The 19,709-nt window shown below is 44.6% G+C and overlaps 1 protein-coding gene across 6 annotated transcripts in view; it reads right to left on the bottom strand.

Annotated features, from left to right (window-relative positions):
- Window positions 1–19,709, bottom strand: part of PCDH7 (protocadherin 7) — a 440,531-nt gene that overhangs the window by 361,272 nt on the left and 59,550 nt on the right. The gene's annotated exons all lie outside the window — the stretch shown is intronic.

Below are 19,709 nucleotides of genomic sequence, written 5' to 3'. Positions count from 1 at the left end.
AAATGAGAGAGCTTTCCTCTCCTGAACAGGACAAAATTAATATTGTGGTTGTTATCTAAATAAAGTCTTAATATAGGCATAAAAGATGTAGTCTAAAATGTACTACAAGTAACAATTCCTTTTACAAACTAGGCATTTAAAAGATTCCTAGTGTTCACTACAGCTGCCTCTTCCTCCTCGTCTCCTCATGATTCATGATGTTGCGTTACTGTGTTCTTAGGGATGCCAGCCAAGCTGGCAATCTCCGAGGAGGAATTATGGGTAGGGACATGCATGCTAATGCATGACATCACTTCTGGTGAAAACCAGAAGTGAAGTCATTAAACTACAGGCAAGGGTGTAGGATTCCCCCAGAACTCTAGTTTTAGGTGAATCTGACAGCATCGTTCCTGACCGAATGATGTCACTTCCACTTTTTGCCAGAAGTGATGTCATGCATTGGGGCAGTGCCAACATGCTCCCATTTTCTCCCATTTTTTTCCTTCCACTAATCTTGGAAGTGCAGGCTGGAGAGGAGGGCCACTGGCCTCCGTCTGTATTGTAGATTCACCTAACCTTCACAAGCAGCAGCCAATAAAGTGGGGGTTCAGGCCAGGCAGAATTGTCAAAGGATGAGTTCATATCACAGTTATATTTGGCCACAAGAGACAGGAGAAGATGCAGGGCTTCCAGTGGCTTCCAGAGCCATCTTGGTGTAGTAGTTAGGAGTGCAGACTTCTAATCTGGCGAGTCAGGTTCGATTCTGCACTCCCTCACATGCAACCAGCTGGGAGACCTTGGGCTTGCCGCAGCACTAATAAAGCTGCTATGACTGAGCAAGAATATCAGGGCTCTCTCAACCTCACCTACCTCACTGGATGTCTGTTGTGGGGAGAGGAAAGGGAAGGCAACTGTAAGCTGCTTTGAGACTCCTTCTGGTAGCGAAAAGCAGCATAGAAAACCAACTCTTCAATTCACTAATTTCCACTTTCATTTGATTGGTTCCCTTCCATACAGAGGGCCAAGTTATGCAGACTGTAAATCTGGGACTGATTATATGACCATTGTTATTTACAGATCCCATCCCAATATAGATTGGACTTGCAGAAAGGAGATTAAAAGATTCCTTTCCCAACCAAATCTAGCCCACTGAACGGCCCCAAAAAGGGCAAGAAGAATCAGTTTTGATCAGGGAAACAGTGCTGGGGGGGGAGGGTTATTTACATCTTCAACCTACCATCCTGATTCATATCAGGTTCCCTTCAGTGGCCTTTTGAGGTCAAATTACATTTTTGAGGATCCAGGCATGGACCACCAATGTAACATATTGGTTATTAGCCACAAGGTACACAGGGAACACTCTGTCTGGGGCAGTGATGCTCTGTATTCTTGGTGTGTGGGAGTCAACATTGGGAGGGCTTCTGGTGGCCCTACTGATGGCAAATGTGTTTTGGCCACAGTGTAACACAGAGTCTTGAATGGTATGATTCCACATAGCCTCTCTTACATCTGGGACAGTAATGCCAGTTTGGTGTAGTGATTAGGAGTGCGGACTTCTAATCTGGCACGCCAGGTTCGATTCTGCGCTCCCCCACATGCAGCCAGCTGGGTGACCTTGGGCTCACCACGGCACTGATAAAGCCGTTCTGACCGAGCAGAGATATCAGGGCTCTCTCAGCCTCACCTACGTCACAGGGTATCTGTTGTGGGGAGAGGAATGGGAAGGCAACTGTAAGTCGCTTTGAGCCTCCTTTGGGTAGAGAAAAGTGGCATATAAGAACCAACTTTTCTTCTTCTTTTTCTTCTATATTTTTAGTGCTTTAGTGGGTAACATTTGGGAGGGCTTCTAAGTTTTGGCCACTGTACAACACAAAGGGGCTTCTCTTATGTTCTTATGTCTGGGATAGTAATGTTCCATATTCCTGGTGTTTGGGGGCAAGAGTGGGAGGGCTTCTGGAGCTCTGACCCCACTGGTGGACTTCCTGGTAGCACCTGAGTTTTAGCCACAGTATGACACAGAGTGTTGGACTGGGCGGGTCATTGGCATCTAGCACTGCTCCTTTCACATTCTAAAGCCATCTCCAGAGGCCAATTAATTCATGATAGGAATAGCAAGTCAATCTGGGTTTGGAGGACAAGGATGCCAAGGGAAAGCTGTGCTTCTGCAATTGTGCCAGTGACCCAACACACAGCAGGGTTCTTGTCTATAACCACAGTCACTTACAAATTGGATTAATTTGGTCTTGCTGGGTGCCCAACTGCACATACAATCTAGTAGAGGTACTAGGTGGGATCCAATCAGCTTTTCCATTGTTGGAAAGGAAATTATGAGGTGCATAAGACCAATGCTCCCCCCAACAAAAAAAGCTATGGGATTTGTATTGAAAAAAGCCATGAAAAACCCAGGGATGGTAGTAAGGAGGGAAATGGGGTAAGAGGGAGTTAAAAAGCTGGCTGGAGAGAACCCATTATCAATCCGTTGAGAAGCCCCTGAAACATTCTTCAGGTTTCGAGAAACCCTGCAAGTGGTGTGATCATGCAGAATATGGTTGGGAAGCAAAGCTATGTTCATGCCCACCTGGAGCCCATCCCCTTCCCACCCTCTCCAGGCACATCATTGGCCACTGGGGGGGGGGGTCAACATGACCATATATGATCATATTGCCTGATAAATGCTTAGCAAATGAAAAAAAATATATTAACAATTAATGAACTTCCACCCATTCAGGAAAGCCTTCCAGGAAGTCAAGAAACCCCAGGTTTCATGAAACCCTGGTTGAAAAAGCCTGATCTGTAATGCAAAAGAAACAACAGTTTCTGATCAGCATGTACAAAAGGCCTCCAAATGTTCTCAGTCAAATGCTGTTTGAGGAGTGCCTGGTTCCCAGCCGAAACACGATGTTCTCAAAGGAAAGCCATCTGGCGCAAGCCTGCAAAACATGCCCCCATAGTGGAAGCAGCAACATATTTCCAACATCCCCAGCCTGCCATGTGTCCGAATAGAAACATGACTACCCTATCTAAGCCACACGCTCTTCAGGACCCAACAGGCTGTGTTAAACACACCCAAGGATTCATCTGTGTCCAAAGTTGGGTCGGTTAGTTTGTTTCTGAATTTTTCACACTCCTCAATGTAGAGGTGCAGAAAGGTGATTTGAGACTCTGGACTGTGGCAGATTGAATATACGCAACATCATTTTGGAAGCTGGCTATGCTGAGCAAGAGGCAATTAGTCCCAGGTCACCCAGTCATCTTCCATGGCAGAGTAGGGATTCAAATCTGATCCTCCAGGATCCTAGTGCAGCATGGCATGTATTTGAAATGGAGCTGAATTCTCCCATTTCTTGGGAATCTTGGGTATCCTGTTAGGGTTCTTCTAGAGATGGAAGAATTCACTTCAATCCCAAATAACCCTGCCCCACCCACCCATCCACACACAACTTCAGCCTTTCTTGACTTTTTAAATGTTGAAAAACCCTTGAAACATTCTTCAGGCATCAAGAAACACAAGAAGTGGTGCAATCGTGCAGCAGATGGTTGGGAAGCACAGCTGGATAGATACCACCCAGGGCTGCTTCCCTTCCTATCCCCTATAACTGGCCATTTTGGGAGGCATGTGGATTGACAGGAACACATATGGTCATATCACCTGATAAATGTTAGTAGATCATCAAAATACATTAAAAATAAATTAACTCCCACCCATTCAGGAAACCGTTTTAGGGCTGTCAACAAACCCCGGGTTTCACAAAGCCATGATTCAGAAAGCCTGCATAAGTCTATGGGAAAAGATTTGTTCAGATCTCATAAACATTTTTTTTTCAAGAAGAGCTTTTCTAATATACCCCACTTTTCACTATCCAAAGAAGTTCCCTAGCAGCTTGCAAACACCTTTTCCTTCCCCTCCCCAAAATACACACTGGTGAGGCTGCTAGGGCTGAGTGAGCTCTAAGATAACTGCTCTGTGACAACATCTCAAAGAGAACTGTGACTAGCCCAGGTGCACCCAGCTGGCTGCATGTGGAGGAGTGTCTCCAGATGAGAGGCCACTTCTCTTTGACCACTATACCATGCTGGCTTTCGAAGCAAGTAGACTGAGGCCTTCATGTCACTTACTGTAAAGTCCATCAAGGGAGAGGTCAGATAGCTAATAGCAGAGTACACGTCTGTCACATATAACGTCCTATGTTTGGCTCCCGACATTTCCAGTGAAAAGGAACCTTCCAGGAGCACAGTTGGAAGCAGAGAGCTTGGCCAGCCACCAACCACTGAAGAAGACAGTATAGGTCAAGATGAACCAATGACCTGATTCACTCCTCCACACTGCTGAGCATCTCTCTTTGATGGCGCAGAGATTTTAAGTGTCTTTCAGCTCCCTCAAATGCAATAAACCTGAGCAGCGTGTTCCTTCATAAAATTCTCTTGAGAAGCGGGAGCCCATAAAATAAACATGGCTGACTCCTCCTCTAAGAGAGTTGTCTCATTAACGTGCAACAGATGTGCTTTATTATCATGATGTTCCTCAATTAGGAAATCATTAAACTCTAATTTAGCACACAATAAAACAAAATAAAAGTTAGACTTTAAAAGCTTCTCAAACAGTCTACTAGCCAAAGGCCGAAAGGATGGGAAGATGTTAAGAGACGGAGGCTGGGGAAAGGCAAAAATTAAGTCAGCAATCAGCAATCTGTTCTAGATTAGAAAATCAAATAAAATGTTCATTTAAGAGATGAATTTCAATTGAGGTGAGCTAAATCCACAACAACTTTTTTTAAAAAAATACTGACAATAAAGTTCTGAGAAAATATATTTCCATGAATTAATATTCTTAGAGAACGTTTAGGATGCTTACTACAGTATTTCAAGCAAAGGGCTCTAACTGCTATATTCCCCAAGACATGTTTCCCATAAGCCGGCAAAGCAGCAGCAGAAGCAGAAGCAGAAGCAGAAGAAGAAGAAGAAGAAGAAGAAGAAGAAGAAGAAGAAGTTTTGATGTCAGCTTGCGTAATTTTAGAACAAATCATCAAACTGTCAGTCCTTGAGCAGCTAGAGCAGACGGCTGTAATTACTAAGAGTCAGTACGGCCTTCTCAAGAACAAGTCACATCAGACTAACTTTATTTCTTTCTTCTTCTTTTTTTGTGAAAGTTACTACCTTGCTAGATCATGGGAATGCTGTGGACATTTTTTATCTTGATTTCATTAAAGCTTTTGATAAGGTTCCCTATGATATTCTTATTGGCAAGTTGGTAAAATGGGTTTGGATCCTATTAGTGTTAGGTAAATTGAGAACTGGTTGACAGATCACACCCAAAGGGTGCTTGTGAATGGTTCCTTATATTCTTGGAAAGGAGTGACGATCGGAGTGCCTCAGGGAACTGGTCTGGACCCCGTCTTGTTCAACATATTCCAGGTCAGGCTGGATTCTGAAGATTTTTGGTGGAGGGGTCACTTGAGCATGAAATCGGGGTCACCATGGGTGAGCAGGTAGTTGTGAGTTTCTGCACTGTGCACTTCATGGGGTTGGACTAAATGGCCCTGGAAGAACCTTCCAACTCTATGATTCCATGACTGTTTCTGTATAAAAGCTGTTGTGCCAAAAACTCGTCCTCACATATCTCAGTTCACCTGTGTTTGGGTTGCAGGCACAAGATGAATGAGAAGCTAAAATGATCTCAGCTCTGTCTGCCCTGCTGCCCACCCATACCCCCCACAGCCCAAACCTCTAAGCAAGCTGATGTCTGGCTCCTTCCTTAAAAACACCCTTAAATATTCCCTACTGAAAAATGAAACATTATGTCATTAACACTATTTTAATAACTGTCAAGACAATAAACAATTGTTTTTACACATTTACAAGTGTGCACCTAGGGCAGGAACACCTTTTGCCCACGTCCATTAGCACTCAAGACCAAATGGATTGTCTGAACTTTTAGCGGAAGAATCCCAGATCCCACTCAGTTTTAAAATCACAATTATTAAACAAGCCCTAACATCAGCTTCTCTTCCCTGTGCACCTTGTCCAGGGTTACCGTGTTCTGAAAAGGCAAAAAAGATTCCCAAGAGACTACTTCATACAAGTGAATGCCAAGACAAGAGCAGCTCAGACTTACCCGAAGAGATGGAGGAGCAGGTGGGAACAAGAGACGCAGGAGCGAGGTGTGCTCAAGGTGCGTGCAGGAGCAGCAGCGAAGCGCCTGATTGGTGGGGTGGCTGGGTGAGGTAGGCGCTGTATATAAAAGCGCCAAATGGCCTGGCTGACCTCCTTCTGCTGGAGGAAGCAGAGGAGGCAGCATCTCACCCACCCTATTAGTTTAGTTTGTTGGTTGTTAGTTCAAGGCCCTAGTTGATAATTTGTTAATGTCTGCAGTTAGATGAGAATTTGTCACAGCTTACGGGGAGGCAGGAGAAAGAGCCTGTCTTAAAAAGGAGGTTCGTCCTGCAAGATCATTTTCCCGTAGGGCAAGGCTATATATCATGCATAAAGAATATATGGTGTTTGGATATGTGTGTGTCCAAACTAGAGGTTAGATATAAGGAGGCCAGTGCTCGCTATATATCTCAGATCCACCCGTGTTTGGGTTGCAGGCACAGGATAAATGGGAAGCTAAAATGGTATCAGCTCTGCCTGACCTGCTGCCCCCACCAAGCTTCTATGTAAGCTGAACTGTTTTTCCTAACTGGCATGCAGCTTGAAGCCATTACTGCGGGTCCTCTCCTCTGTCGCAAACAGGAACTGCTCCCTGCCCTTTTTGCAGGAGCCTATCTGAGATCATATTCTCGTAGGGTGGAGATCATATTCTCGTAGGGTGGGGTTACACATCATGCATGAGCATGTGTCAAAACTGGACATTAAATATGAGGAGGCCAGTGGTATACCAGGTGGAAATGGTCTATCTACAGGGACACACCTGGAAGCTGGGACCTGGGGAGGGGAGGGGTTGGGGAGGGGAGGGACCTCAGGAGGGTCATGGATTTAACTCTCTAAAGCAGCTGTTTTCTCCAGGGAAACTTATCTTCATCACCCGGAGATCAATTGTAACAGTGGAATATTTCCAGGGCCTACTGGGAGGCCAGCAACTCTAGAGGCAGGGCCAAAAACAGTACCAAAGCAGAGCAATAGTTTAGCAGCAGAAGACTTTCTAATAGGGGAAAGGTCAATCTGACAGCGTCTAATAGGGGAAAGATCAATCCCAGCGTCACCAGCAACTTGCATTTGCATGACCGGCATCCCCACACTTTACTGGGTCATTCAGTCCAGTTAATGCAATAGCCAATGACAGGTCAAAATTATGCCTGCTGAATTAAACTAAGCATTAAAACACACACACACACCTCATCCCTCATTCCCCCGGTCCATAAGTGAGCAAGTAGGACAGCATGATAAAAAACACTCGGAGTCAGCAGAAGCGGGAAGCCAAAGAAAAGAATCGATATCTGTGCGGATGACAGAGATCTGAGGCTCAGGCACTTAACACTGCAAGGTACGTCATGGGAGAAAAAGGCAGGGCACCACATCGCCTCTTTCCTACCAAAGAGAATGGCAAGGACCATGCTGAATGCAAGATTTCAGCTATGAAGGATAGACTCATCATAGAGCTGGAAGGGACCCTACAGGCTATGAATTGTATTTTAGCAGGGTTTTTAGGGGGTTATTTTATTTTTATCTTGTAGCCCACCACAAGCCGGCTTTGCTGAGAGTGGCAGGTAATAAATCCAAATAGAAGTAGTAGTAGTAGTAGTAGTAGTAGTAGCAGCAGCAGCTGCAGCAGCAGCAGCAGCAGTAACAGTAGTCCAACTCCCAGCTAAATGCAGGATCAGTGTCAAGCATTCAGGATAAGGATCTGTCCAGCTGCTGCTAGAAAACTGCCAGCAAAAGGGAGCTCACCACCTTAGGCATCCAATTCCACTGCTGAACTACTCTGACTGTGATTCCCCCAATATCTAGCCAGTACCATTCTACACATAGTTAAAGGCATCACTGCGGGTACTATCCTCTGCTGCTAACAGGAATCAGGCCTCCAGAATTGCTCACAGGACTCCAGGTTCTGTCTGACCAGTGGGACTATGATATCTTGCCAATTACACCTCTGTTGATACAGCCCAAGACTACATTTGCATTTTTGGCACCCCATCCCAGTGTCTGCTCATATTTAGCTTACAGTCCATAAGTACCCCAAGATCTTGTTCACACAAACTACTACCCAGAAGCTGTCACATTGCCTGCAAGGTCTGACCACCTTGAGAAAGGAAAGGACCACAATCTTCTAAACCAAGGATTCCCATCATAGGAAGAGATACAATTCACTATTGGGGATATTCTCAGAGTTCCAACCCCAAAGTAAGGCTGCGGCACAGTGGAAGGACCTCTGCTTTGCATGCAGAAGGCCCCAGGTTCAAACCCCAGCATCTCCATTTAAGACCAGACAATAGGTGATGTGAAAGACTTTTCCCTGAGACCCTGGAATGGTGCTGCTTGTCTGAGTTGACCCTGATGGACCAATGTGTGATTCAGTCTAGAGCATCTTCATGTATGCTTAGAATCATAGAACAGAATCATAGAATCATAGAGTTGCTTGTGTGTGCATGTTCAAATGACATGACACCTAATCCCATCCCACTCGCCTTAAACAACAAATAGGGTTGATCAGCAGCAACATTTATATAAATTAATATATAAATAAATTTCTAAGGCATAAACACAAACACATGGCACATTTTTAGTTCACCATGTTAAAGAAAATGTTCTGGCTTTTAGCACATCTTCCCTTCCACAGTTCTTTCACAAGCATGGAGAGATCTCATTTCTCTCTGAATGATGTTCTGGTGTGTACATTTTTCAAATATTTCACAGCCTAGCCTGCTTTGTGGGCGGGACCTCCTGTGGTTTCATCATTGACCCTAAATTCACGTGGTGTTTACGATTCTCGAAGACATCTGTCTTGTATCATGGCCTTTCTTTGTGGGTAGCACAGCTAATGATCTCATGTGTGTTCTCCAGACCCTCCACATTACTAAATGCAAATAAAACGCCCAAGACTTTAAGAGTATTTTCTCAGTGCTGTGAAAGGGGATTGCTATTTGTGTCTTGATGTGCTTTTCAATTGCTCAGAACTTGGCCAGGAAGTGTTCTCAAGTGCTTATTATTATTTGGCCAGATTCTTGGATAAAGAGAATGGCAGCTGGAGATCCAGAATAAAAATATGGGTTCCTGTCATATTTTTTAGGGGGAAGAGTCTTTCTCTTTCTGGCCCCAGGGATTTTTAAATTTCCATTTGTTCAATGTAATACTTGGAATATTTGGAAATATTTGGAACTTTGGGGAAGCATTGGGAGAACAGTTAAATATGGCATATGACATGGATTGAGTAATGTAAAATGCGTAGTGCAAAGATATTAATGTAAGACAGTCTGTAGCTTTTGATAAGAATCATTCCCATGTATGCTGTGTATCAGCCTTTCTCAGCTTTTTTACCACTGAGAACCCCCTGAAACAGACTTCAGGCTTTGAGAAACCCCGGAAGTGGCCTGATCGTGCAGAATATGGTTGTGTAACAAAGTTGCGTACACGCCCTCCTGGAAACCCTCCCCTTCCCACCTTCTCATTGGCCATTTTGGGAGGGAGGTGGGTAGGTTGGCATGACCATATATGGTCATACCAACTGATAAATCAGTGGTTCTCAAGCTTCCTAATGCCGTGACCCTTTAATACAGTTCCTCATGTTGGGGTGACCCCCAACCATAAAATTATGCAAGTGTTCTTTCACAGAAATTAAATCAAAACTGACCAATGGCATGAAGATCCATTGGTCATGATTGTATATACATTTTTTTCCTGGGGTTTCTCAGTTCAGTTCAATTCTGTGCACTTGCAGGTGGAGCGGCTACAGTTGTGGTGCCCCTGCCCCTTGGCCAAGCTGCTCATTCTACCACGACCTCCGTGAGAGGATTGTTTGACCCTGACCCCTAGGTTGAGAACCACTGTGATAAATGTTTAACAGTTTTTATATATATTTATATATAAAACATATATATATACGTTTAAGGAAAGCAAAAGTCTTGAGTTAATTTCCTATTTTCTCAAGGAACTTAGGTGGCCGTGAGGAAAAGCAGGACATCGTATCTGCCGCTGGGCCATCATGTGAAGATCTTCAGTGCCTTAACACTCAAGGTCACAGGAGATGCTGGAGAATTTATTTCCCCCCCACTCTGAGAAGTACATTATTCACGGAACAAAACAATTTGTAAATGTGTTTAAAAATAGGCTAGGAAGCAGCAGCAGGAACACAAGACTGATGTGTTCATTGCTACCAGACACTAGAAAGCATTACCCATCATGTCATGTACCTGGGGGGCTTTGACAGATGCTCATCTCACTCATGCATGGAGCACTTGGGAGGGGGAAGAAATATATATCAACAAGGGTTCCCTGAGGGGACATTCTACAACCCAAGCCTCAGTGAAATAGGAAAGCAACTGTCAGCACACTGTGGCACTCAGGTGTGACAACCATTGTTTAAATGGGGCTTGTAGAAGAGAACATCCAGGATGACCCAATTCAGCTCCAAACAGCTCCCACCCACCTAGTGTGGGACAAGGACCACCCCTTATTTGGGTTTGGGGCAGTCCTGGAAAGGGTGCGCCTTTCCCCAAGCCATCAACCCACTCATAAGGTTGCCAGCTCTGGGTCAGACATTTTCTGGAGATTTTGGGGGTAGACCCTGTGGAGGTTTGGGGAGAGGGAGGATCTCATCAGGTCCCCAGAGTCCATTCACCCAAAGCAGACATTTCCTCCAGGAGAACTGATCCTGGTCATCTGGAAATAAATTAGAACAACAGAAGCATAGAGTTTGAAGACCAGCTAGTCCAACGCCCTGCTCAATGAAGGATCAGCCGAAAGCATCCTTAGTGAGTATCTTGATAAGAACTCCTGGTGGATTGGTAACTAGGGTTACCACTTCTCCCAATGGTCTTACCGTCCAATCCATCCCTATTCCTGGAAACAACCAGTCCAACCATTAGGCAGAGTGAAGGAGCCATTTCAGTGGCCGATTATATGCCTGTTACCCTATCTCAGACATTCCTGTGCTCACATTCCTGGGCATAGTACAGCAATAATACTCTCATTTAAAACAAAAGCACCTGAGACCCTTCCCTTATTCCATGCAGGTCAAAGGAGTCACATGTCTCAAGAACAAAGCATAGTGATGGAGGGCAGAAGATATGTTTTTCTAATGTCACCCTGACATCAACAGATCCCATTGCTTGGCCGATGAAGTAGGGTTAAACTAGGGCTGCCAGGCCTTTTTTTTTGGGGGGGGGGGGGGGAAGAATTCCCTACTCCCAGTTGCCACTGCTCTGAGTGGCTGCAGGAGAATTAAAAAAAACCATACACAGTGTGGCATCCCTTCTCAGCACTGCTTCACTTCTCAGTATTGACAGTATTAATACACATAGATGTGTTGATGTAACAGCTGAACAAACAACAATTCCCTTAAGTGTTACAGGTATCCCCCCCCCCCCAAGGAAATATTGTTTGAAGCTGGCAGTTCCTTTGAATGAGAGGGTGGGAAGGCATATACTGTGGTTAGAATTTCTTTAGTAAATTTGTAGGTTTTAATCCAAACAATATGGCTGTTCTTAACAAGGGGGGAGGGGGGGAAACACGCTTACTCGATATCCCTTTGCTTTACATGTAAAAAATGATGTACTGGTTTAATTAAACTCTGCAGAATTATTGTATGGATTTTATGCAAAAGGCAAATAATTGGCTTTTTGTTCTTTGCAAACATTTTGTTTACGAAAATGTTTGTGTGTGTGTGGATGATCCTTCATAAAAGATTTTAAAGGAAGAGGAAGAAAAAAGGAGAAGTCTTAATTATTTGACTTGGGGATAATTGGAATTACTTTGAAATTAAGTCTCAAGTCATTGTTAAAATGCCACCTTCCTTAATCATTAACTGTTCCTTCTAAAATCATTGCTTTGACCAAAATATGTGTGAAATTTAATATTTGAGTATATTTGTGAAAAATATTGATCAAGTGCAAAATATTGGGGGGGGGTTGGGATATTTCAATGGGGTTTTAGAATTCTGGCTGGTTTTTGTATGGGGCTGATGACTCAGTCCATAGTGTAAATAATTGTAGATAACATTAGATTCCAGGAGTCCAGTAGCATCTTAAAGGCTAACAAAATTTGTCACAGGGTATGAGCTTTCATGAGTCATTGCTTTGAGTCACTTTAAGCAGTGACTCAGGAAAATTCATTCCCTGCCAGAAAATTTGTCTTTAAGATGGTACCGGACTCTTGCTTTTTTTCTGCTGCTAACAGAGGAACATGGCTATCCATCTTCATCGATTAGATTCCAAGCAAATCAGTGTCCCAGATCTCATTATGTTTAAGGGATCCAATCTGCAGGAAAGGTTTCCCATGACAACACGGGAAATGCCTAAACTACATCACATCAACATGGGAAATTGCTAAGATACATCACAAGCAGGATGGCTTCTTGTGAATTGGAGATGTATAGAAGCCTTCTTCGGGAATGGGCCTGGAAGATAAGACTGTTGTCCTACAACACATATCCCAGTTCCATGCTGGGAGAACTGCAAAAGCCTGCCACTTTGGTATAGCCTGCTCTGGAGCTACTTCCAGGAGGAGGAGGAGGAAGAGGAGGAGGAGAAAAAGGAGAAGAAGAAGAAGAAGAAGAAGAAGAAGAAGAAGAAGAAGGTTTGTAACTCACTTATACTACCTGAAGGAGTCTCAAAGTGGCTTAAAATCGCCTACCCTTCCTCTCCCCACAACAGACGCCCTGTGAGGTAGAGGGGGCTGAGAGAGCTCTGTGAAAACTGTGACTGGCCCAAGGTCAGCAAGCTGGCTGCATGCGGGGGAGTGTGGAACCAAACCCTGTTCTCCAGAATAGGTGCCACTACTCTTAACCATTGCACCAAGCTGGATTTGGACACCAAGCTGCCTCTGAGTGATATGAATGGACTGGCTTGCGTAGGCCAATGGATACAGGTACAGCTGCTACTGCACACCTGCTCCCCATAGTTAGCACCTGGAGGTGTCCCACTACTACAGTTGTTATCTAGATTAGCGATCCCCAACCTGTGAGCCGTGGACCACATGTGGTCCTTCGACTAATTGGAGGTGGGCCCCGAAGGACGCCTTCTCCCCCCCCCCGGCCCTTTACAACACACTTCGGGTGTCATTGTCTCCCATCACCCCCAGATGGGACTATCTCATATCAGAGAAACAAGCTCAGGGTTCCCATTGATTTGCCATTGTCATGAGTTAAAATTTCCATGAAAATAAAATGTTCCTTATGTTCATTGTTGTGGCATGTCTGTATCTTATTTTGAAGGGATGTTTAAACATTACCATAGCGATCAAAGAGTGTTAGGGCAGTGGTTGAGAGTAGAGGAGTAAACTCCCCCCTCCTCACCGGGCCTCAGTAAAATTGTCAAGCGTTGAGTGGTCCCCGGTGATAAAAAGGTTGGGGACCACTGATCTAGCTGACCAAGGTCAGTTCCCCTGGAGAAAATGGCTGCTTTGGAGGGCGGAGTCTACATTATGCCTTCCTGAAATCCCTCTCCACCCCAAATCCTGCCCTCTCCAAGCTCCACCCACAAAATGGCTAGGCATTTCCAACCAAGAGCTGGTAACCCTAGGGAGGGAAATGGACAAGTCAGAGTCAAAAAGCTAGCTGTCTGCATCCTATAGTACAAACACATGTACAGATGCCAACTATAGCAGATTCTTCTAAGGGTCTCCAAATATATGCTCCATTGGAAGGTTGTTGTGATCCATGACTGTGTTGAACTAGCAATTAGATAGATAGATAGATAGATAGATAGATAGATAGATAGATAGATAGATAGATAGATAGATAGATAGATAGATAGATAGATAGATAGATAGATAGATAGATAGATAGATAGATAGATTCTTTGATCTGCTGTCTTCTGATCAGCTTTATCGCTGGGGTGTTGAGCAGGAAGGCTTATGCAAGACGGTGCCTTTCTGCACTGAGTGCACATGCAGTTTAAACAGATGTACTTGATTCACTCAATTTGTTTTCAACCAAAGAGTGGGAAAAGATTCTTTGATAAAACTGTCATCTTTAAAACACAGTGATATTTCATCTCTCTCCCCCCCACCCCCAATCCTTTCCTTGCACTATTTAGATTGCCTGGATCTCAGAGGCTTCCAGCAACCCCGGGTTCCAATTTTTCAAAACTGTCATTTCCTAGCAAATCCGCTTAAGCAGAATACTTATGCTGTTAGGAAATAGAGAAAACATCTATTACACGACACGTTCTCCGACCCCCACCTCTCCGTCACTCGCAGGTCAGACGAGCAGCCAAGCTCACAGAGTATCAGGACCATTCAGCAATAAATTTAAAACTGATTAAGACAAATGGGTTGAAGTCCATAAATCTAGTACCTCCCTGGTCAATTTGCTAAGGTATCCTGTGGCTTAGATTCATGCGGATTTTTCTGTTTTGTTTGTTTCTTTTGCTCCAACCTCTTCAAGTAATGATCATGTAATCAAAGTCTTCTTTACAGAACAGGGGCATGGCACAATAAAGCTGTCTCATCTGAAGAAGAGGTAATCAAAGGTGCACAGCTCCTTCTGTGAAGGTAGGTATGACAGTCCCCGGGTGGGTCCCGGAGATCGCCTCGTTTCACAGCTCATCTCCAGGTGACAGTGATCAGTTCCCCTGGAGAAAATGGCCGCTTTGGAGGGGGGGAATCCATAGCATTATACTCCACTGAGGCCCCTCCCTGCCCACCCTAAATCCCACCCACTCCCAGATCCACCCCCAAAGTCTCCAGGTAACTCCCAAACCTATGTGAAGGCCACACCCCAGTTTTGTTCACAGCTTAATTTGTGAGCCTCTGCTGAGCACCTTTAATCCAAAGAGAACTGGGGCACAATGGAAGCCACAGATTGCACACTGAATGTGTGGAGCCTAGTAGATGCAGGCCGATAACTAAGCCATAAGGGTTTGGCCCCAGTGCTGGGGTTGCCAGTTCCAGCAGTTTAATCTGTTTAAGAGAGTTTCCTGCCCGGTGGATCAACACCATAGTCAGAATAGAGGAAAGGTCTGAGGTAGAGATGTTATTGTGACTCCCCAACTATGGTGCAAACCTATGGTGCAAGACCTAGACATACCCTGCTACTACAATTCATCTCCAGAGAACTGAGATCATTCCTCCGGAAAAAAATAACTGATTTTGAGGGTGGATTCTACAGCATTATCCCTTGCTGAGGTTCCTCTCCTCCGCCAACCCTGGCCCTCCAAAGCAGCCCCCCACCACAAAAGAGCCAGGTATTTCCCAATTCAGAGCTGGCAACCCTACCCCAACCATTCCCCCCACCCCCATAAAATTTAGCCTCATTTCATTCCATCTGTACAAGTGACTGCAACCCAGAACATCTTAAGGATATTTTTAAGTCCAATATTGCATGCAAATAGTGCAATTAGTATGCACTGGGCTGGTATGAACATTGTAAAGTCCTCTAAGTTTACACATTAGAAACAACAAGAGACTGCTGTGTTTTTTCCCCCGCCCTCCTATGTGTTTCCAGTGTGTTCTGAAATGCCCGCTGTGTACCAGTCAAAATCTGGGCTCATTTTGGTGCACAATTCAAAGCGCAATTCTCACCCGCCCCATAACCACTAGCCCGGCCGCCCCTTAGCTCCGCAAAAAAAAAAGAAAGAAAGAAAGAAAGAAAATCAATGCATTCGAATGTCACAGCACTCTGATGGCCCACAAAGGCTTGCTGTACATTTATTAGACAAAGAATTTATATTACTTCAGTGTAAGAGCGCGCCGGGCTAAAAAATCAATTTCCAGTCATTTCCTAGGTAGGAAATAGCCTTAGAAAAATAGCAAGGTTCCATTCAAGTTAGGATCAAATATGTGGACTGATAAAAAGACGGTTCAAGAGGTTCACAGTCTTTGTGCGGGAAAGTGGGGGGAGGAGAACAAAATAAACCATCCAAGAATGTTCAATGCCTTGACTTGCAGTATCTCTGCCTGGGCAGGCGTCCAATTCTCCACAGCCTCCCCACTCTGAGAAATGAGGGGATGAATTAAGATGGTTGTCGGATTCGAAGTGGTCACTGCTGAGATAGATCATTCCTGATCACCTAAGACGGCATCCTATAAGTTCTTTTCCCATTCAATCTCAACCAATTCCCTCTTATTAACCCCCCCCCCTCATTACAGATGGGATTTTGTTCATCTGGGTTCCATGTTCCCCAATTATAGCCTTTTTAGGGCTCAAGGGATAGCCCAGGCAAGCCTGGCCCAGTTAGATCTCAGAAGCCAAGAAGAGCCAACCCTGGCTAGTGACTGACAAGGATTTGGATGAAGTTCCCTGAAGGAACACTGGGGGGTTCATGATGCAGAGGCAGGAAATGGTGAACCACCTCTGCCCAGGGCCCTCTCCCCTTACCTGCTGCTGGCTCCAGGCACTGAGGCGTCTGAGAGCAAAGAGGCTAGAATCCAGGGCTCGAGGGCGGGAGCCGCAGGGGCGAGGCCAATCAGGACAAAGCTGGCTGCACCCTGATTGGCCCTATTCCAACTTGGACAGCTGGACATGTCCCACCCCCTAGGCTACTTCAGAAATATATATAGAGAGGAACAACAATGGATAAGGATGTGCTGCCAAAGTCAGCACCTGTTGGTTTAAATATGTTTTTTCTATTCTTAACACATTTTTGGCATTTACTGATATTATAAATGTATCTTTACAGTTTGTTCCTAAAGACAGTAAATCAATTTGTTGTTGTTGCTGTATTTATTATATTTCTTTCCTTTATCATGTTCCTACACACACACACACACACACACACACACAAATTAAACTCAAACAAATGCCAACCATGTAAACTAAGCTTATTATTCCAGTTTGGTCCCTGAAATCCATTACACATCTTCATTATGTTGCATGCTAATTTGATGCTCACTCTCTACCTATATGTAAAGGTAAAGGTAAAGGTAAAGGTAAAGGTAAAGGTATCCCCTGTGCAAACACCGGGTCATGTCTGACCCTTGAGGTGATGGCCTCTATATGTACAGACTGGCAAATTCCATTTCATTGTATCTGAGGAAGTCAGTGTGCACACGAAAGCTTACACCCTGAATAAAACTCTGTGGGTCTTACAAGTGCCAGGACTTTGTTCTGCTGCTTTAGGCTGACACAGCCACCTGCCTGTCGCTACTTATAATGTTAGCCTAATCAACACTTGATTAAAGTGACCAGAATTAAGGGAACCTAAGGCGGGACACACCGCAGTCGCCTGATTGGCCCTATTGCACCCTGATTGGCCCTATTCCAACTTGGACAGCTGGACACGTCCCACCCCCTACGCTGATTCATAAATATATAGAGGAACAACAATGGATGTGTTTCCAGTGTGTCATTTTGCCACACGGCAAATAGATTATCAGAAGTTTGCAACGTAGTTTTTGAATACCAGCCCAGTTCACTCTCCATTCCTTCCGATCCAAATGTTTGAATGTTCCGAAACAAGTCATAACTAACTGCAATTTCAAATGGAGCTGCTAAGAATATCCATTTTTACATGTACCCATTATTCTAATTAATAGAAAGCAAAAAGAGCCATCGCTCCGACGTGTGTGTGTAATTTTTGATTGCATTTTCTCCAAGCAGTTTCTTCAATAGGCTTTTAATATCCCATTAAAAAAAATCAATTCACGAATGCTGAGACTGCATTCTTGCACTCAGTGGTTTTTAAGGCGTTGTTCAATGAGAACTCTGAAGCAGCAGCTGATCACATCATAAAACAGACCAGACCACACAATTTGTTCCTGACACCGTATCATCTTTATGAATCACTTTAAATGCATGTACACATTTTGGCCACCTTTCCCCCCACCCCCTCCTACACTTACTTTTTCACTTGAATATAGTAGTATTCATTAATAGTTCGTATCCTCAGAACCCCATACTAAGGTTGTCAGCTCCAGGTTGGGAAATACCTTGAGATTTTAGGAGTGGGGCCTGAGGAAGGTGGAGCTTGGGGAGAAGAGGGTCATATATGGGTTATCAGACCACACCAGTCCACCTTGTACAGCTGCCTTTTTTCTCCAGGTGAACCCAACCTGGATAGCCCAGGAAAGCCTGCTCCCGTCAGATCTCAGAATCAAACCTGCTTCTCCAGATTGGAGGCCACAGCTCTTAGCCACTATGCCACGCTGGCTCTCCAAGTGATAGTTGGAAAGAGAATGTTAATGAAAATCCTAGTGTGCATCCAATTGTTTGTTCTTCTATGCAGAAGAATGGTATTGTACTTTTCTGAAACACAGAAACGGAAATGACAGAAACACCTTCTAAACTAGCTCTTAGGGTGCCAAAATTAAACTGTTGCAAAAATGCTCATTTTGGCACAGAAATTCCAGTTCCGAAGCAGTTTCTTCCAGTACTGCAACACCCGTATTGCAATACATAGGTGTGCTTTTCTTGGGAACTCTGTAAATTCTGTCTGATACTAGGGTGAGGAACCCCTGCAAAATGCAACACCTCCCCCCCCCCTGACCTGGATAGCCCAAGCAGGTGTGATCCCATCAGATCTTGGAAGCTAACTGGGACTGACTCCGTCTTGCACTCAGAAGGGCAGCCTCCAAGGAATACCAAGGTCATAGCACAGGGGACAGACAATGGCAAACCACCTCCCAAATGTCTCTTGCCCGGCAGCCAGACAATCTTAGGACCTCCTGGCAACATTACACAGATGCCATGAGATAAAAAATTAAAATCTACAGGTGAACAGATCTCTGTCACCTGGAGATTGGTTATAATCAGGGCGGAAGAGGATGTTCAGGTGTCACATGGAGGCAGGCAGCAATCATAAAAGTCTGATCTTTCAGTGTCTCTGCTTCGTTTCGACCAGAGACTGGTAACATAACAAAATATATTCCTTTGGCCTGCCTTGCAACAAAACGTCTGGAAACAATGCTACCTTTCAAAACCCAAAACTAATAATTCCTCCCTTCTGAAGGGAGTGGATTTCCACTAAAGCGCTTAGGAAGAAAACTAGCACAACAGAGACAGTCCCAATCCAGTTTGAATATGAAGGGGAGGGAGGAAATCAATGCATCCCATTTTCAAGGGGATCTTTTTCTATTACATTTTATTTCCCCAGTCCCCCAAGGAGCGCAGAACAAGGCATTTCCCAGTCTTTCGAGTGAGGCAGTTTCAATAATGATGGATGGGCTTGGCTAGTGACTCACACAAACAATGAAGAATTTCAACCCAGGTCCACTACATCCATGTTACAGGTACATGTGAGCTGACCAGGATAGCCCAGGCAAGTATGATCTCATCAGATCTCAGAAGCTAAGTAGGGCTGATTCTGGCTTGTATTTGCATGGGCAATCTCCAAGGTCTTGGGTAGTAGTTCCTCCAAGGGACACTAGGGGTCAGAACCCGGAGCCAGGCAATGGAAAACCACCTCCAAATGTCCCTTGCCTGGCTGCCAGACAACTCCCGGATCTCCTGGCTACACTTCATCTGCCATATGATAAACAGATATCCTGACCAAGATAGCCCAGGAAAATCCGATCCAGTCATATCTCAGATGCTAAGTAGGGCCAACTCAAGCTAGTATTTGGATGGGAGAAACTCCCAAGAATTTGGGTGGTACTTCCTCCAGGGAACACTAGAGCAGGGGTAGTCAACCTGTGGTCCT

The sequence above is a fragment of the Paroedura picta genome, chromosome 10, assembly GCF_049243985.1.
Source record: "Paroedura picta isolate Pp20150507F chromosome 10, Ppicta_v3.0, whole genome shotgun sequence".
Classification (NCBI taxonomy): Eukaryota; Metazoa; Chordata; class Lepidosauria; order Squamata; family Gekkonidae; genus Paroedura; species Paroedura picta.
This window is presented reverse-complemented; position numbering and strand designations above follow the sequence as displayed.